The sequence below is a fragment of the Lipotes vexillifer genome, unplaced genomic scaffold (assembly GCF_000442215.2).
Source record: "Lipotes vexillifer unplaced genomic scaffold, Lipotes_vexillifer_v1.1 scaffold699, whole genome shotgun sequence".
NCBI classification, from domain to species: domain Eukaryota; kingdom Metazoa; phylum Chordata; class Mammalia; order Artiodactyla; family Lipotidae; genus Lipotes; species Lipotes vexillifer.
The window spans coordinates 1,274,723-1,284,539 of record NW_006788818.1 but is presented as its reverse complement, the minus strand read 5'-3'; the positions used below and the strand labels follow the sequence as shown (position 1 = coordinate 1,284,539).

At 42.8% G+C, this 9,817-nt stretch overlaps 1 pseudogene; it reads right to left on the bottom strand.

Annotated features, from left to right (window-relative positions):
- Positions 1-6,550: 6,550 nt before the first annotated feature.
- Positions 6,551-9,817, bottom strand: part of LOC103088747 (cytochrome c-like) — a 41,705-nt pseudogene continuing 38,438 nt past the window's right edge.

The following is a 9,817-nucleotide window of genomic DNA, read 5'->3' as shown; positions in this document are numbered from 1 at the left end:
CCGCTCTTTGGCTCTCTGTGTCCTGAAAGGATTGATCTTTCCCTGTTTATGCTGAGGCTCAAAGGGCCAAGTTTAATCCAGAGAAGCCTTTACACTTGGTTATTAGACAAGAGTGAGGTCAACAAGGGCTAATGGGGACTATTTCCATCCATGCACATGGTCACTGCAGCTGCCAAGAAAAGGGTGTTCGCAGCCAAGGTCTGTCTGGGACTCGGGCCTCAACACCAGCGGTGTGAACCAGGGGCATTGAGCAGCCAGTGTTTTGCTCTGGATTCTTTCTTTCCCCCACAGACTACAGTGAATCTGGCTCTGACATAAGCGAATCCAGATGTGTGGGAACACAATTGGTTGAAGACAGCAAAAGAATCGCAGTAGCCTCAGCTCTCTCCAGAAGTGGAGGATGTTTTAGGAGACTGCCTGACTAGGGCTCACACTTCCCTGTTCCAATGCCTCCAAAGGCTTCCTGCAGCCCTGACTGGAGAGACAGCCTGGGCCAATGCTGCTCCAGCCCCACCTTACCCCACTCCCCTCACTTTATCTGCTCTAGCCACATTTGTCTCCTGGTCATGCTAACCTGCCCACCCCAGAGCCTTTGCACATGCTGTTCTTTTTGCCTAGAATGCTTTTTTCTTCCCACTTACCTGAGAAACTCGCATTCATCACTTACTCAAGACAGCCTTCCCTGACCCTTTACTAGAGCTATAACTGTACATAGATGATTTACTTTTTATACTGTCTGCTCCCACTGTAGTCTAAGCTCCAGGAGGGCAGGAACCATATCTGATTCTTCTCTCTCTTGTATCCCCAACCCCTAGCACAGATCCTGTCACAGAGCAAGTAGCCAGTAAATACTGAGTGAGTGAGTGAGTGAGTGAGTGCGTGAATAAACAAGGAGTTTCAGCAGTGGTTACCATAGCTGTATAAGGCTCTGTCAATGTAAATGTTACCTAATTATCCAAATGTTCAGGGGGGTCTCCCTAGTTTGAGGGATCCCAGAGCTAAGAGATGATCTAGAAGGCACTTTGAGAGATCCAAATTAAGGCAACAAAAGAACCACGTGTCAGTGTCAAGTTTGAGAAACATGGAGTGGAAAGCAGGTCTTGGGGGAGGGAAAGAAGGTGGAGAGGACAGAATGGACCCAGCTCCTTCCTCTTCCACTACCAGCTCCACCCCAACTCCCAGAAACACCCCTCATCGACATGCCTGAGTGGGACGGGTCTGCCAGTGCCCCCCAGCAGATTCTCCCATCTTCCTTTAATAACTGAACCTCAAATTTCGGCTTTGTCCGTGGCTGCTCAGACTACATCTCCCAAGGCTAAGAAAGCCTTTGCCTCAGTCCATTACTGCCGCCTTGACTTGGGCACAGTCAGCCCACAGAGCAAGGGAAAGGGAAGGAAGGAAAATTTATGGCACCACTGATGGGGTTGATGGTTATGAATGGGTGGATGTCCAGCCACACACCCATCGCACCCGCCGATTGAAGCCTCGGGCAGGCGGGCTCAGGGGCCAAGTGTCCTCCTCACTGCAGGGCTCGCTCTGGACCCCACCACCAGGCCTAGTGGAGTCATCAAATAAATCCAACATTAAGAAAAGGGGGGCAGGGGTGGGGGACTCAGCAGACACTTCCTGAAATTCAATGGTAATAAAAGAGAAAAATGGACCTGCTCACTCTAGACAACCAGTGCCAGAAAAGTAATTATCCCACTTTCTGGTCCTCCGCGAGGATGCCGGTGGCAGAGGCACCTGCCCAGGTAATTCATCAGCCTCAAAGGTTTATGGACTTCCCGGGAACCTAATGTACAAAGACTCCTCTCCAGCTCACTTGAAACAATGCTATTTAGATTTTGTCAAGATTATTGCTCTTCTCTGCCATCCCTGAGTGGGGATGCAGGCACCATAATGGGTGGCACAAGTGAATATCGATTTGCCAGCACCAACCCTGAAGAAAAATCGCTACAAATGAGCCAGTCGTTGCCAACTGCCCAAGCCCTCTGCCATGGAGGGCCGTGGTTTCCGCGTGAGTCACTGAGCTGCCGCTGTCACACCAGGCAGACAGAGAGCCCAGCTGCGTGATCATAGGGGAATAAGGTGTTGTATAGAAAGTACCTCAGTTTCCTCATCTGTGGAATGGGAATCACAGCACACGCTGATGAGGGCTCTCATCTTCTTTATTGCTTAAAAAAGTTTTGAAGATGAGCATATATTTCTTTTGTATGGAGAAAACTAAGCACAATGAAACGTAGATAAAATGAGGGTGTAGTACACACCCCATTGATGTGCAGTGAGAGCTGAATTAGATGATACTCATGGTGCCCACCGCACAGGGCTGGGCAGGTGCTGAGCGCACAATGCCTGGGGCTGCCAGGCCGCTCTGATAACTGTGGCGGATGCTGGATGTGCCTGTCGCAAATCAAGGCTCTTGGCAGAGTGATGCCTGTGACACTGGACAGGGAGGGTGACTTCTCTGATTCATCCATCAAATAAGAAAGACACTGGCTTCCAGCCTAGAGGCAGGGGCATGGACTGCAGACCTCATGCCATTTCCAGTCCCTGAAACCCCTGTTTGAGTCAACGAGGGGTTGGTGACCTTTGATGTCAACCCTTCAGGAGAACAAGACATGACCGCCGGGGTCTCTTCACTTTTCCATGGTCCAAAGCCTTCACTCACCTGCTCACTCATTCATTCATTCGGGCACCCAGAAACACTTATTTAGCACTTTATAAGCCATATCCTGGTCCTCCGGGAGCTCTAAGCCTGGTGGCTGAGGAATACAGGAGCAGGAGAGTCTGGTGCACTCGGAAGGGCTGGCTGCAGGGATGTGTGGGACCTGGGGGAGCTCCGAGCAGGGCTCGTGTGAATCTGCCTGGGGAGGTTGGGCAAGCTTCACAGAGTGACATTGAACTGAGGGGGGAGGGGGGGAGTTTGTTGTGATGTCATGGTGGGAAGGGCACACCAGACAGAGGGAACAGCATGTGCAGAGGTTCAGAGGCTGGGAAGCATTTGGCCTGTTCAAGGAGGAGCACACGGTCTGGAATGGCTGGAGGATGGGCTGTAACTTTAAGGGGTGGAGCAGAGGTGAGAGATGAGGCTGGAGAGGCTGATGCCTGGCAGACAGTTATGTTACCTCTCAGAGCCTCAGTTTCCTCAACTGTAAAATAAAGGCAATAACAGTTCCAACCTCATAGAGTTAAAATGAGAAGAAGCATAGCATTGTGTGAAGCACACAGTAGGCACTCACTAGTTGGTCCCCATCACTGGTCTGACAGGTATTGAGCTCCCCCTCAGCCCCTCTCAGGTCCTCCCTCTGGCTGCCCTGTCTCCCCATCCTGGGACCCACCCGTGCTTGTGCTCCAGGCCTGATGTCGCCCCAAGGTTCTGAGTAGCTCTAGCCCAGCTCCAGGCTAGGCAACAAGCTCAGCGCCTGGCGCAGGGTGGGCATTTGAGCACGTGGGTGAGCAGTCCTGTCGGGACAGCGTCCTCCTCCCGCTGCCCAGAGCTGCCCATGCCTCAGCCACTGCCCTTTTCTGTGGCCAACCCCACCCCCTGCCCTCCCACACCACACCCCTCTCTCCGCCCAGGGCACCATCCCAGCCTGCAGCCCTGCTCATGGTTCCTGGGACCCACATATGGGATCTGCTGCATCCCAAAGGCCCCTATGAAGGGCACACCCATGAGATCCGCTTCCTGTGGCTCCCACCTTTCTAAACTCTCTTGTCTGACAGGACAGCCTTGTCATCTATCTGGGGCCTCCAAGGTTGACTGTACTCTGAGCTGCAATCAGCTGGTATCTGGGCTTTGGGAAACCTGGGTCTTCTGAAACAAGGCTGGGGGCACAGAACATGCCAAAGTGAAGCCCTCCTGATTTCCTGATTCTGCCCGGTCTTAGAATGAGGTCATTTCCAGGAAAAAGAAACTGAGAGAAAGAATTAACAGCCAGACTGGTAAAAATAAAACATGAACATATGGCCATTCACAATAACATCATAAATAAGAAAATACTTAGGAATACATTTAACAAATGAAGGGTAAGATTGTGCACTGAACACTATGAAACATGGCTGAGATCAATTAAAGAACATCTAAATAAATGGAGAGATATTTCATGTTCATGGGCTACAAGACTCCATATTGTCAAGTTGGCAATTCTCCCCAAATTGATCTACATATTAAATGTAATCCTTATAAAAATCTCAGCAAGATTTTTTATAGAAATTGACAAACTGACTCTAAAATTTATATGGAAATTCTAAGGACAGAGAATAGACCAAACTATTTGGAAAAAGAACGAAGTTGGACTGATACTACCTGACCTTGAAACATATTATAAAGCCATAGTAATCAAGACAGTGTGGCATTGGTGCAAGATAGGCATATAGATCGAAGAAAAGAAACTGAGTCTTAAAGTAAGCCATTAATTTTTTTTTTTTCGGTACGCGGGCCTCTCACTGTTGTGGCCTCTCCCGTTGCGGAGCGCAGGCTCCGGACGCGCAGGCTCAGCGGCCATGGCTCACGGGCCCAGCCGCTCCACGGCATGTGGGATCTTCCCGGACCGGGGCACGAACCCGTGTCCCCTGCAACGGCAGGCAGACTCTCAAACCACTGCGCCACCAGGGAAGCCCTAGTAAGCCATTAAATTTATGGTGAATTGTTTTTTAACTAAGGTCCAAAGACAATTCAATGTCTTGTTGAATTGTCAAGGCATGTTTGACCATTTGTTCAAACTTGTCAACTAATGATTCTGGGGCAGTTGGCTACCCACGTGAACTTAAACCCTCACCTCATTCCATACACAAAAATTAACTCCAAATGGATTAAAGACTTAAATATAAGAGCTAAAACCATAAAACTCCCAGAAGAAAACAAAGGAATACATCTTCATGATGTTGTGTTAGGAGAAGAATTTTTCGCCTTTTTGGAAGAGACCAAAAAGAAGATCCATAAAAGAAAAACAAATCAGCAAATTTACTTTATCAAAATTTTTTAAATTTGTTTCAAAGGACACCATTAAGAAAATGAAAAGACAAGCCCACAGACTGGGAGGAAATATTTGTAAATCGCATACTGATTAAGGTATTGTATCCAAAATATATCAAGAACTCTTATAATTCAATAAGAAGACAAACAACTCAATTTAAAAATAGGCTAAAGACTTGTGTAGACATTTCACCAAAGAAAATATATGGATGGCTAATTAGCTCAAAAAAACATGCTTAACATATTCAACTAATGAGATTAGTCATTAGGTAAATGCAAACTAAAACCAGCAGGGAGATACCAATTCACACCCACTTGAATAACTATACTTTTTAAAAGGACAACATCAAGTGTCGTTACAGAAGTAGAGAAATAGAAACTCTCTTATACTGCAGGTAGGAATGTAAAATAGTATAATTATTTTCAGGAAACAGTATGGCAGTTTCTTAAAAAGCTAAACATAAACTTACCATAATACCCAGCAATTCCATTCCCAGGAATCTCCCTAAAAGAAATAAAAAACCTGTGTTCACAAAAAGATTCATATGCAGACGTTCATAGCAGGATTATTCATGACAACCAAAATGCAGAGCAGCCCAAACGTCCATCAAATTTGAGTGGATACATAAATGTGAGTATCCATCCAGTGGATACCACTCAGCAATAAAAAGGAAGAACTACTGACACATACTACACATGAATGACCTCAAATATATTATGCAAAGAAGCCAGATGCAAAAGACTACACACAGTAAGATTCCCTTTATATGAAGAGTCCGCAAAAGGCAAACTTATAGAGACAGAAATCAGACCTTGAATGCCTGGGACATTATGTATGTTTGGAGCGGAGGGGAAGGTGGGGATTAACTGCAAGCAAACACAAGGGAACTTTTGGGGTGATAGAAATGTTCAATAACTGGATTTCGGTGATGGTTACACAACTCTTGTTTGTGTGTGTGTGTATGTGTATGTGTTCAATATTCTTTGATATTATACATAAACTACACTAAAATGCCTTTCATTAAATAAAAGGCAACGTTTTAGATACAGGGAATTTTAATTAAATAGGCATAGTTAAGACCAAAGAGATAAAGTAGACATTGCCAGCTTATCTTCAACCCTTGCCTTAACAGGCTGGTAAACGCAACTTGAAACACACAGGTGAGTCTTGCTCTGTTTTATGAAACAATAAAGGAATCTCCTCAGTACTTAAAAATGTTAATATAACCTGTTGTATAGATCTACCTATAAAACCTATATAAGAAACTCCTATAGGTTTTGAGATGGCATTCACCATCTCTGTGAAAAGTTGAACATTACTAATCAAATTCAATCATATCTTTAGAAGGGGAAAACAGTGACAGCCCTTGCTGAACCAGAATTACTATCAAAATTCAAAAAGCTGATCATCATTTAGCCACAAGCCAATCCTATTTAAATCAGGACTGTCCAACAGAAATATTCTATCAGCCATTCATCATCTGAATTCTGGTATATGAGATCAATTTAGATACGGTATGCATAAAACGGTCATAGACATTTCTGGGTCGTAATAAATAGGGCAGTAGCCACCTATTACTCATTAGTAGCTTTTTTGAGAGAAGTTACTAAGTCTATGCTTTCTGCCTTCTTAATGCCAGTGAAGATTACTTTTGTTCCAGGGATGTACTACTTAGGATTCTCCAAATACTCCCCAGTGACGCCTTTGTTCTTGATGACATCTGCGTAAGAGAATCCAGGGTCCTGAACTGTCTTTCGCCCAAATAGAGCATGGAGGTTTGGTCCAGTATTGTGCTTGCCTCCCTTTTCCACGGTAGGGCACTGGAAACACTGCTGAAAAATCGTCTTGCCCTTCTCCACATCACCCACTTTGAAAGTGTTCCTTTGTCATATGTGATACGAAAGTTCCAATACAAGTTGGATGTCCACTTTCTCCACGACTCTTGAAGCTTACTAAAAATCACTGAATCATACTCTTAAAATGGGTGAATTTTATTATAACTTATATGTCAGTAAAACTATTTCAAAGAAACAACTACATGAGAATGCCCCACAGAGCTGGCTAAATGAGGAAGACAATAGGTGATGAACACAGTTCTCTGCCAGCTCCCATTTCCTTCTGAGAAAAGAAGAGGGAGCTGGAGAGTGGTCTTAGTGTTTTGGACCAGTCTTAGCAGGAACAACTCCCACAACTCTTAGAATAAAGTCCCAGCTCCATCCTGGACAGGCCCTGCCCTCTCCAGCATCAGTTCCCAACACTCTCCCATGCCTTATGTCCTCCCCAAATACACTGGCCTTCTTTCAGGACTTAATATTGATGTAGTCCTTCCCACCTCAGGGCCTCTGCATGTGCTGTCACCCCTACCAGAAACACATTTCACTTTCTGCCTAGGTACCTTCTACTCAATCTTCAGACCTCAGCTCCATTGTCTCGTCCTTGGGGAAGCCTTCCTTGATTTCCTGAGCTTGGTCAAATTCCTCTATGAATTGGTATCATAGACCCTTTCTCCCTATATAATTTACCACAGTAGCAACTTTTTACTTATTTGTGATATCATGACTCATGTTAGACCAGTCACCATGAAGATAGGAAACATGTCTAATTTGCTCACCATTGTATCCCAGGGCCCAGCACAGTGCCTGCCACATAGTAGATGCTCAGTTAATTGTTAATGACTTGCTGAAAGTTAAAATTCTAAACTTCTTAAGATCGGGGGGTTGTAGTATTCAAAACTTCTGTCATTTTGAGATATAACAACTCAATACATTATGCAATTATTATGTTCCTGAAACAGTTCATGTGCCAGAGAGCAAAAAAATCTACAAAAAACTAGTCAAACCTGACCTTGAAGTTTACGGTTTCATCATTTAAGGAGCTTTTTTCTCTTCTCTAGCCAGGCTGAACAAGAAAACAGGAGAGAATGTACAAATTACCAATATCAGAAATGAAAAAATGGTCATCAGTACTGACCCCATGGACATCAAAAAGATACTAAGAGAATAATAAGGGAACAACTTTATGCACACAAATTTGATAACTTAGCTGAAATGGACCAGCTCCTTGAAAGACACAAACTACAAACACTCACAGAAAGACAAATAGATAACCTGCATAGCCCTTCAGCTATTAAAGAAATCAAATCAATAATTCTTTTAAAGTCTTCCAAAAAAGCAAACAACAGGCCCAGATGGTTTTGCTGGTGAATTCTACCAAACATTTAAGGAAGAAATATTACCGATTCTCTACAACCTTTTCCAAAAAATAGAAACAGAGGGAACACATCTTAATTCATCCTATGAAGTCAATAGTATCCCAATACCTAAAAAAAAAAAAAGACATTATAACAAAAGAAAAGTACAGATCAATATCTCTTATGAACAGACACAAAAATTATCAAGAAAATATTAGCAAATCAAATCTGACAACATATAACAAGGATGACTATGTCAACCAAGTGGATTTTATTCCAGGTTTATGGGCTAGAAGACTCTGTATTGTCAAGAACTGTTAACATTTGAAAATGCAAGGATAGTTCAACATTTGAAAATCAGTCAGTGTAATCCACCATAGCAAAAGGCTAAAGAAAAAAAATCATACAATCATATCAATGGATGCAGTAAAAGCATTTAACAAAATCTAATGCCTATTCATCATCATTCAAAAAAACAAAAACAGAAACCTCTCAGCAAACTAGGAATAGAGGAAAACTTCTTAACACAATAAAGAACATCTATAAAAAACCTACAGCCAACATCATATCAATACTTAATGGTGAGATTAAGATCTAGAATAAAGTAAGGATGTCTTCCTTCTTTTCACTCCTATTCAACATCATACTGGAAGTCCTAGCTAGTGCAATGAGACATGAAAAAGAAATTAAAAGCATATATATCACTGTCTTCATTCATAGTTGGCATGGTTTTTTACCAAAATTCTGCAAAAAAAATACCTAAAATAAGTATAGCAAGGCCACAGGATACAAGGTTAATATACAAAAGTCTACTGCTTTTCTACATACCAGCAATGAACAAATGGAATTTGGATTTTTTAAATACCACTTACAATAGCACCAAAAACCCAAAGAACTTAGGTATATATATAACAAAATATGTTCAGGATCTATATACTAAAAAACACAGGTACAGGAAATTTTTGAAGGTCTAAGTAGAAGAGACAGTCCATATTCATGAACTGAGACTCAATATTGTGAAGACATCAATTCTTCCCAACTTGACACATAGACTCAATGCAATACCAGTCAAAATCCCAGTAAGTTATTTTGTAGATATTGACAAGCTGATTTATGTGGAAACATAATACTGAAAAGGAACAAAGTTGGAAGACTCACATTATCCAATTTCAAGATTAACTATAAAGTTACAGTTTTCAAGACAATGAAAGTTAGACACTTAGATCAGTGGAACAGAATAGAGAGCCCCAAAATAGACGCACATAAAAATAGTCAACTGGTTTTTTACAAAAGAGCATGGCAAGTCAATGGAGAAATAATAGTGTTTGCAACAAATGGTGCTGGAATAATTGTATACCTATTTGCAAAACAAATGAACCCAGGCACATCTTTCACAAAAATTAACACAAAATTGATCATAGACCTAAACGTAAAATGCAAACTATAAAATTTCTAGAAGAAAACATGGGAGAAAATCTAGGTGACTTTGGCAGCTATTCCCCCTGCCATCCCTCAGCTACGCTTCTGTGTATAGTTATGCCCCTTCTGGCTGCCCCACCAGCCTGAGAGATGTTGAAGATAAACACAGCCGGACATTAGTTACAGCAGTGAAAACAGAATTTATTCAATAACTACTGACACTAAGGGAAAG